The 8,328-nt window shown below is 39.0% G+C and overlaps 1 long non-coding RNA gene across 1 annotated transcript; it reads right to left on the reverse strand.

The window, feature by feature from the left end:
• Window positions 1-4,469: 4,469 nt before the first annotated feature.
• Window positions 4,470-5,757, reverse strand: LOC311583212. Its single transcript, XR_014774408.1, has 3 exons — window positions 5,685-5,757; window positions 5,074-5,171; window positions 4,470-4,546 (listed from the first exon to the last, which is right to left on the reverse strand). It is a non-coding gene; the product is annotated as an uncharacterized lncRNA (long non-coding RNA).
• Between the last annotated feature and the right edge of the window lie 2,571 nt (window positions 5,758-8,328).

Raw genomic sequence — 8,328 nt, forward strand, 5'->3', positions numbered from 1 at the left:
CACTATCTTCTTGGACTCTATGTTCCCCTACTACCATTAACACACAGCTATTTAATTCACACTTATGCATTCAGTTACTGTTGCCCTCCATATGTAGCCATCAGGGAATCAAGTGTGAAGTGTAACTGGGATTGCTTCAGCTCTGGTTCCCTTCTCCTTCTGTATAAATGCTGTGTCCCCTCCTGATGTCTCACCAGAAGAGACCGCTGACAAACTAAAGCATCCTCAGTGAGTTATCAGGCGCTGGAGGCTCTGCCCAGGTTATTCCTGAGGTAACTTACAGAATGGACGCCTGTCTTTGTGGAGAATCACAGCCGTGGAAGGACTTTGCAAGGTCGTCCTCTCCGAATCCTTGATTTGAGTGCTTTTACCCTCTTCAGAGGCACTACACAGGAGTTTCCAGTGACCTTGCTCACACTTGCCCTTCCGCTGAGACCCCGCTATCCTTCTGTCTCCAGGAACAAAGGGTCTGTATCTGAGACAGACTGAAGAATATAATTCCCTCTTTCTGGAAAATGTGCTATTTATATTTAGCTTTCTCACAAGTACCTCTCTGTTCCTCAGAACAGGATATCCTTTGCCTCGTTTTCAAGCTCCCAAGTCTTCACCCCATTTGTTATATCCCAGTTTTATTTCTTTCCATAGTAGAATTGAGCAAGGCTCCACATCCATTTATATGTCCAATAACATCCATTAAATATGCCATACATAACATTTATTATTATCATTTCTTAATGGCTATTTTTGACAGCCACAAAAGACCACAAAATTCACTTGGTTAAAACAATAGCTTTGTCTTTTCAAGAATCTATATATCGGGAAGTCAGGTATATTGAGCTGTATGCTTCTGGCTTGCTGGAACTTTGGAGGGATGGTTTATCCAAAACAAGCTAAAATGTACAGAGAAAATCCTTTGTCATGACCTTATGACATCCTCATCTATATCTGCATCTTCTAGCTGGTTACTCTGTCTCTAATCTCCCTTTTTAAACCTTCTACTGATGGACATGTTGACTGGGTCTCATTTTTCAGTATTACCAACATTGCCTTAATTAGTAGCCTTAAAACCTAAAAGCCATGAACTTATGTCAGATAAAGCGTTAAGCATTATCCCTGAAGTAAGAATGTAAGTTTATATTAATAAAAGTGTAGATGGATAAAGCAGAATGAAAGATCAGTAAGAACTGATACAAGGATGATGGTCCAGCTCCTCTTGAGTTCTATCCTGGTACAAAAAACAAACTGTGATTTGAATTAGGACTTCCACATTCTTGAAACTAAACATAATTTAGATAGTTCATGGATCTCTGAATTTTTTTTTTTACTTTTTAAAATTCCTATTGTGATATTTTAATTTTTATTTTGTGATAAAGATACAGGTAATAGGGTATAATGAGATAATATTTGAGATCTGTAGTAAATATTTTCCCACAAACAAAAGCAAAGCATAAATTGTTGTTACAATGTGCTTTATTTTTTTTAACAGAAGCATTTTACATTTTTTTGAAACAAACTCTGCTGTTAGTTTCTCTTTCCTTTTATGATGCCTAGATTCTGATTCATGACCATCATTACTGAAAAATAAAAAAATTTATCTTTTAGGGGTTTGTTGATTTGCTTATATAAATATTCAGTCTATTTGTAATTTATATGCTGTGATGGAAATTCCATTTTCTCAAGTGCACAGTAACCAAACCACTAACATTTATATAGCAACATACCCTCTCTCACCTAAGTCAGAGAATAAAATCATTGTATCTTAAGCCTGTTCTGGGCCCCAGCCATTTTGTTTCTTCCACAAGCACAAACTCCTCTAACATCAGAGTTACTGTATTTATTATCAAATATCTGAGTGTTCTTGCAACTGCATACTTTCAAATAAGTCTGAGAAAAAAATGTCTACCCAGCTGTCGTGCATATCTTAGGTTTTACTTGGGAAAATGTTATGAATAAATTTGCGAAAAAACAATTATACTCATATGTGTATGGTTCTCTGTCATTTCTGTAAGTTCACATGCCTTTTATAGTTTTAGCAATACTTTCTATTCTGTAAGAGGAAGTTTTCCTATTGCATCTAATTGATGTGTTTTTCTCTCACTATTTTTACTGTTCTTTAAGTAAATCTATCACCTTCTTATATTATCAAAATATTTTCCATATAACAATTTTATAGCCAGCAAATATAAAAACACGTTAGTGACATAGCTAATTCTTATTTCATGCTGTTGTCAGCTAATAAATTTTGTAAGTTCATACAATGGTCATTTAAATTCTGCATTTAAATTATGAGTATTATTTACTTGATGTTTTGAAAACTGTAGTATCCAAGTATTTTATCAAATTAAGTAAATTAGAAAATTCGTTATTTGAAACAAATTAAATTGTAACATTTAAAAAATATTTTAAAAATATTTGAATTTCAGTGTTGTGTGTGAGTTTACAGCACAGTTGGGCACTGTGACAGTCATTGTATTGTTCAGAAGAAATCAAGGCTCACTCATTATTTCCTGGTTGAATCTTCTGCTTTCAGTGTGCAGCACACGGGGCAGCATTTCAGGAAATTTTAACAGAGAAAAAAAAAAGCATTAACATCTTTGGGAGAAACATGCTTTCCATCTGAGGGTTAGATTTTGATTACTTAGTATTTTTACAGGGAAGAACTTGAAATTAAAAAGAATATGAAAGACAGGGAGACCAGAGCAGTCCGGAAGGCAGGGATTGAAAGTGAGGAAGTGATGAATGGACTTCCCAATGACACAGCAAAGAAAAGTAGAAAAACGTGTGTGTCGCTCTGACTGTGAGGCTCATTTTTAGCACCCGGTAGAATGCGTGGCCCTGGGAGAGCTCAAATGAATGCTGGGAAATTCAAGAACGAGAGCCCTGAACAAGCCTGTGGATAGGCGTCCTTTGCAACCCAGGTAATTCACAAAGGGTGTACTAGCAGACACGCCCAACCTGTGCCCTCAGGCTACATGCATCCCACAATAGCTACGCATGTGGCCTGAGCACACTGTAGATGTCAACATCATGTCAGAGCGCAAAAGACTAGACAACCCTGCTGAGGTCCGCTGTTAAGACAGGCACTACCCAGCCCAGCGCCTTCCCATTAGGGAGCATGGACTGAGGATTTATGGTAGCATCTGATGTAAAGGCACAGAGCTTCACCGTGACAGGAGTGATAATTATGCAGCTTCAAAGTCAAGACCCCTGGTGATCTGCATCTTTCTTCTACTGAGTCTCTTTAGGGAAAATAAGATAGGAACTATGTTAGCTGAACGGCAAGGGAGATTTCTACGCAGTCTACTGTTGGTGCAGTTGCTTGTAGTCCATAATATGAAACTTAAAAACCAGTGGAGACCAACAAAAAAAATGTATGCTGCATGTAGACCTAACTACCTGTCCTCAGAGGCAAGACAGAAGAACAGCATATTCACCAAATGTATGTAAGAATTGGGCTCGGTGGTGTACATCAGAATCCCAGAGCCAGGATCCCTGGGGGCAGAAGCATGCGCACTTAAACAGAAGCCTCAGTTACAAGGTGAACTCAAGGCTAGAACAAGGGGAGGCTGGGGTGAGTGAAGGCACTGTTTACATTGTACTTACAGAAGCCGTTCAGTCGGCACTAAGACAAACCCAAGAGTCTGAAATGTGCAGGTAGAAGCATCGCTAAATTAACTGTGCCCAATTCAGGCCCAGAAGTCTTGGAGCCCAATGAATTGATGGCTCAGCCAGGTCTTAGGGTAGTCCTTTCAAGTAGTATTGGGCTTTCCTGCAAAGTGGACAAAGTGTCAAAACATATTGATTACGCTACAAGAAGCTCTGGAAAAGCTGAAACAAAATTCTGTGGCCAGAAAAATCTGTGTAAAGGGATTTTCTATCCCTCATATCCCTGCTATGGGCTTCCTGGCAGCTTCTCTTGCACTGCTGGAGTTGCAATGTCCCAAATGAGTGCAGTGCGTACAGACACAAGTAAACTTGTGTGTGTGTGTGTGTGTGTGTGTGTGAGAGAGAGAGAGAGAGAGAGAGAGAGAGAGAGAGAGAGAGAGAGAGAGGGAGAGAGAGAGAGAGAGAGAGTCTAAATGTTATTATTCATTGGGGAAATGTAGCTAAATGAAACCCAGTCTCAACAGGCAGCACTGAGAGGCTTAGAGTCTGTGAATAGGTCATGGGCATACCTTAATCATCCTACGATCTAAACAGGAAACAAACTGCTCTCCAGGCAGTGGTACCACACTCACTTTCCAAAGAGAATGGCCTTCGGTGTGCCAGAATATGCCCAAATCGAATTTACCTAGAGTGAACTACACTCTCAGGTGCAAAATCTATTTAATTCCTAGTCAGACAATCTACCCAGCAAACCTAAATTAAAGGGATGAGTAGGGCAGGGCACAGACGGAGACAGGATTGTGGTTAGGAATAAAAGGGATGAGACATTCTATTTGAGCTGGGGAACCTGTGGTTTAATGTCACTCCATTTAATCTGTCCATTCTGAGCAGTCTAAGCAGCATGGTTGTGTCTTGTGCTTCATAGTTCAATTGGAGAGTCCTGCAGACAGAAACACCATGTCAGTCCTAAAATTATGATATCCGCCTTCACCATATCCATCACACACAGCTATCAAACCTAAAATCCTCAACAACATCTGGAAAGATTCCAAACTGCAGGTTGCATTTGTTACTTTGACTGGGCCACAGAGCTGCAGGGAGACCACTACAATAGACAGAAAGGGACAACGTACAGGGACACCCACTGGCTTTTCCTTTCTCTCTATGACCAGGAAACAATAAAACATTGCTAAGATGTAACCTCACCACCCATCTCACCTTCCTTTCCATCCCAGGTCTGTTTTAAAGTGTGCTGGGAGACTTACAGAGAGGTTTTGAATTAGCTATGCCAGGCTGACTTGGCTGTGTTCTGTCAATGTGGTCATGTACCTCACTTCCAACTCAGTGGCATGACTTAAGTGGTGGGGACAAGCCATTTGGCCTGTAACTTAGACTTGCAATTTACTGTGCATGGACGTTGCTGGGAGACAAAACAATTAATATAAAATATTCACTTTGAATACTAACAAAAACTTCTTCAGTCACTGCGGGGAAAGGTGGCCATGCAGACAGCTGCATCTCCATACTCTCAGGATGTGGAAACGATGAGGTGGTAGAAACAAACCCTGAAGGAGGAGGGCAACGGGTCAATATATGTAAATGTCTCTACACAAGTTGATATAAAACACATGACTTCAAGTGACTTCTAAAATGCTTGAATCCTATAAGACACACACAGAAATGAATGATCTGAACACCATCTGTTTGTCCTTTTGGTACATGTGGTAATGGTCATTTCTCTGACTACCTGTGGATATGGAAATGTGTTTAAAATGATGAAGGACCCTCTGCTCTACTGTAATGACAACTACCAGTGACATTTGTAACCTTAGCAGCAGGTTAGAAACTATTTATGTCCACTCTTATTAAGAATTTTACCTCTTTGACACATCCATTTGGTTCTGTTGGAAAAAGAAAATCATTAGTCTGACCTAAAACCACAAATGAAGACCAACTTCTCTCAAGTAATTTGCATATGATTAACTATTTATGAGTGTCCTGCTGTGCATCAAAGGTGGTTATCAATCTACTTACACACCAGACTTCTATAGAGCGGCCAGTTCTTGTGAAAAGCGTACCTTAGGAAATGAAGCTTGAAGTCAGAGATCCATTCAGCAGCACTTGGTTTTCCTGAGGGAGCATTTTGGCATTTTCTGCGGAGAATAAAGTTAATCCATTCATTCAACAGATATTTACTAAGTAACTACAATATGCCAAACATTAGGCATAGTCTAATTTCAGAACACACTTAAATCTCCATTACACTATTATATTAAAATCAATCTTTGCATCAAAAGTTATTTTACCAGCAGTCAGTCATTCTTTTCTTTTCCCACAATTTCATTTGTTCGTAAGTTGGCTAGATGATAAAAATTAGCAAAATATACAGAGTACTTCTCACTTGAATTATGTTCACTAGTAGAATGCTGGTTCCTTGACTCTCTCCAACACAACCTGCTATACAGAGAACAAATAGATTCATATTGTTGGTACCATTTTCTTCTTTCAGATTTTTCTGGTTTTGAGTTTTCACACCAAACACCCTTGAATGCAAAAGCAGCCTTAAATGCTGATGCATTTGATGCCTACAGAGGTAAACAGCAACCTAGAAGAAATTACTGCGGATTCAAGGAAACAAGTCATCATAGTTTCTTGAAAGAATTATACTTTCGCCATGCAGTGCCCTGTACTCTGCTTATTTTATGTTTTCCAAGGCAAATAATTTTGGGATCCTAATCTCCTGTCAGACACAGAGCCACTAGAATCTGTATTCAAATGACTAGCGCTCAGCACATTTTCTAAAATTATATGGGTCAACAAGCAAGATACTTGCTCCCAAAGTATAGAACATCAGAACAGAGGTTTTGGAGAGAGAAGGAATTTAATTCTGACCACTAATGACTTCTGAAGTTTCTTATGCACAGCAAGAAAAACACTTTCAAATGAAGCAAAAATGTGGTTTCTCATACTTCTGACAATTAGTCTTTGCTTTTGGGTATGGAGAATAGCATGCACTTTGTATTTATTTCTAAAATGCATAAAGTGTACTGAATTCCAGCTGATACCTCTGAAGGCAGTTTTTAAGATTTTATATTGTTCGATGAAAATCACATTCATGGTACTTTGCATCATATTTTATGGTGTGTAATTATCAAATAGACTGGTAGTTATATAGGGGATGGTTGAGAAAATACAACAAAAAATAAACTACCTTCCTGGGCTTTTGTTTTCTTTTCTTTATTCATATAGTGTTTATAATATAGTCAAGTGGAGGGAAATTTTCTAATTTGTGGATGTCGGTTCCAAGCTGTGCCTATACAGTTTTATGACTGCTTAGTTCCAAAATGTATAAACACATTACCCTTCTACATAGCAAAATGCCCAGGAGAAAGCAATGTAAAGAAATGAAGCAGAGGAAAATACATTGTACCATTTTCTTTACTGTTGCTTTTTTAACATTTAATTTAGAATTGATCAGGTTTGGGGAGATGGCTGAGTTCATTAACTGCCTGTTGCATAAGTATGAGCTTGGGTCCCTCTAGTTCAGGTTTCCAGCACCTATGTTAGAAAACAAATAACCACAGAAAGGCCAAGCTCTGTAGTGACCCCAGCGCAGGGGGAAAGGAGTAGAGACAAAACGACCAAGAACTCATGGAGCAACCAGCATAGCTGAATCCAGGGGTTTCCTGCTTATGTGAGATGCTATCTGAAGAAATAAGACAGAGGGAGCAAGATAGAGGAAAGCATCCAATATTGGCCTCCAGCCTCCACATGTAGGCACACACACATGCGTACATTAACACTCAAAATGACTAGGGTTTCAGAAGCCTGAGCAGAAGAAATGAACAAGAAATAGTGTAGAGAAAACTTCAGAGAAAGATGTGAGGGTCTCACTTCTAACGCCCATGCACATACAAAAATAGGCTTAGAATTGTAACTAAGAGACACATACGCAAGTAACATAGCCACGGAGCTAAGAACACATGCAGGAACCAAAGGGCTGACGGACCTTGCCATCATTATGTGAAGAAACCCTGCTCACAGCACAGAAAAACAGCCTTCTTGAACACTGCACTACTTGTGCACTTGGCAATCTGTGGACAGGGGTGCTCTAAGGTGAAGATTCTCTCTTCCAGAAAACAGAATTACAAAGCATGTCAAGTTGGTTTACAGGTTGATTAATAAATACTCACTTACTCAGGTCATCAGTGAAACAAACTTCCTAGAATGGGCCTTTTGGAAGGAGTCTCTGGACATTAACAATCTTGTAATGTAAAAGAAATATATACAAAAAATACAGAGAAGTTACTTTAAAGGAAACAGAGAACATAAAAGAATAATTGAGGAAATAATCAATGCAAACAAATTCACTCTATGATTTCCATTCATTTACACCTGTTGGGTCACATGCTGTTGAAAGCTTGAATCACATTTCACATGACCTGCTACCAAAACAATGATTGAGCACATGAGGGTCTTAATGCAGATCATCTATTACAAAATACGGGATGTCATTGACACATGTGGCTTAAGAATTCTCTTCAGCCTTCTTAAGACTTACTATGAATTTCATGGCAGTTAAAGAGTCTTCCAAAAAAATAAAAGTCTTCCTAAGTGTGAGAGATGACTCTGTGGTTAAGAGAGTGTGCTGCTCTTACAGACACCTGGAGTTTGACTGTTAGCACTACACTGGTGGCTTACAAACAACTGTAATTCAAGTTC

Source organism: Acomys minous, assembly GCF_964271855.1.
Source record: "Acomys minous genome assembly, chromosome: 14".
Taxonomy (NCBI): domain Eukaryota; kingdom Metazoa; phylum Chordata; class Mammalia; order Rodentia; family Muridae; genus Acomys; species Acomys minous.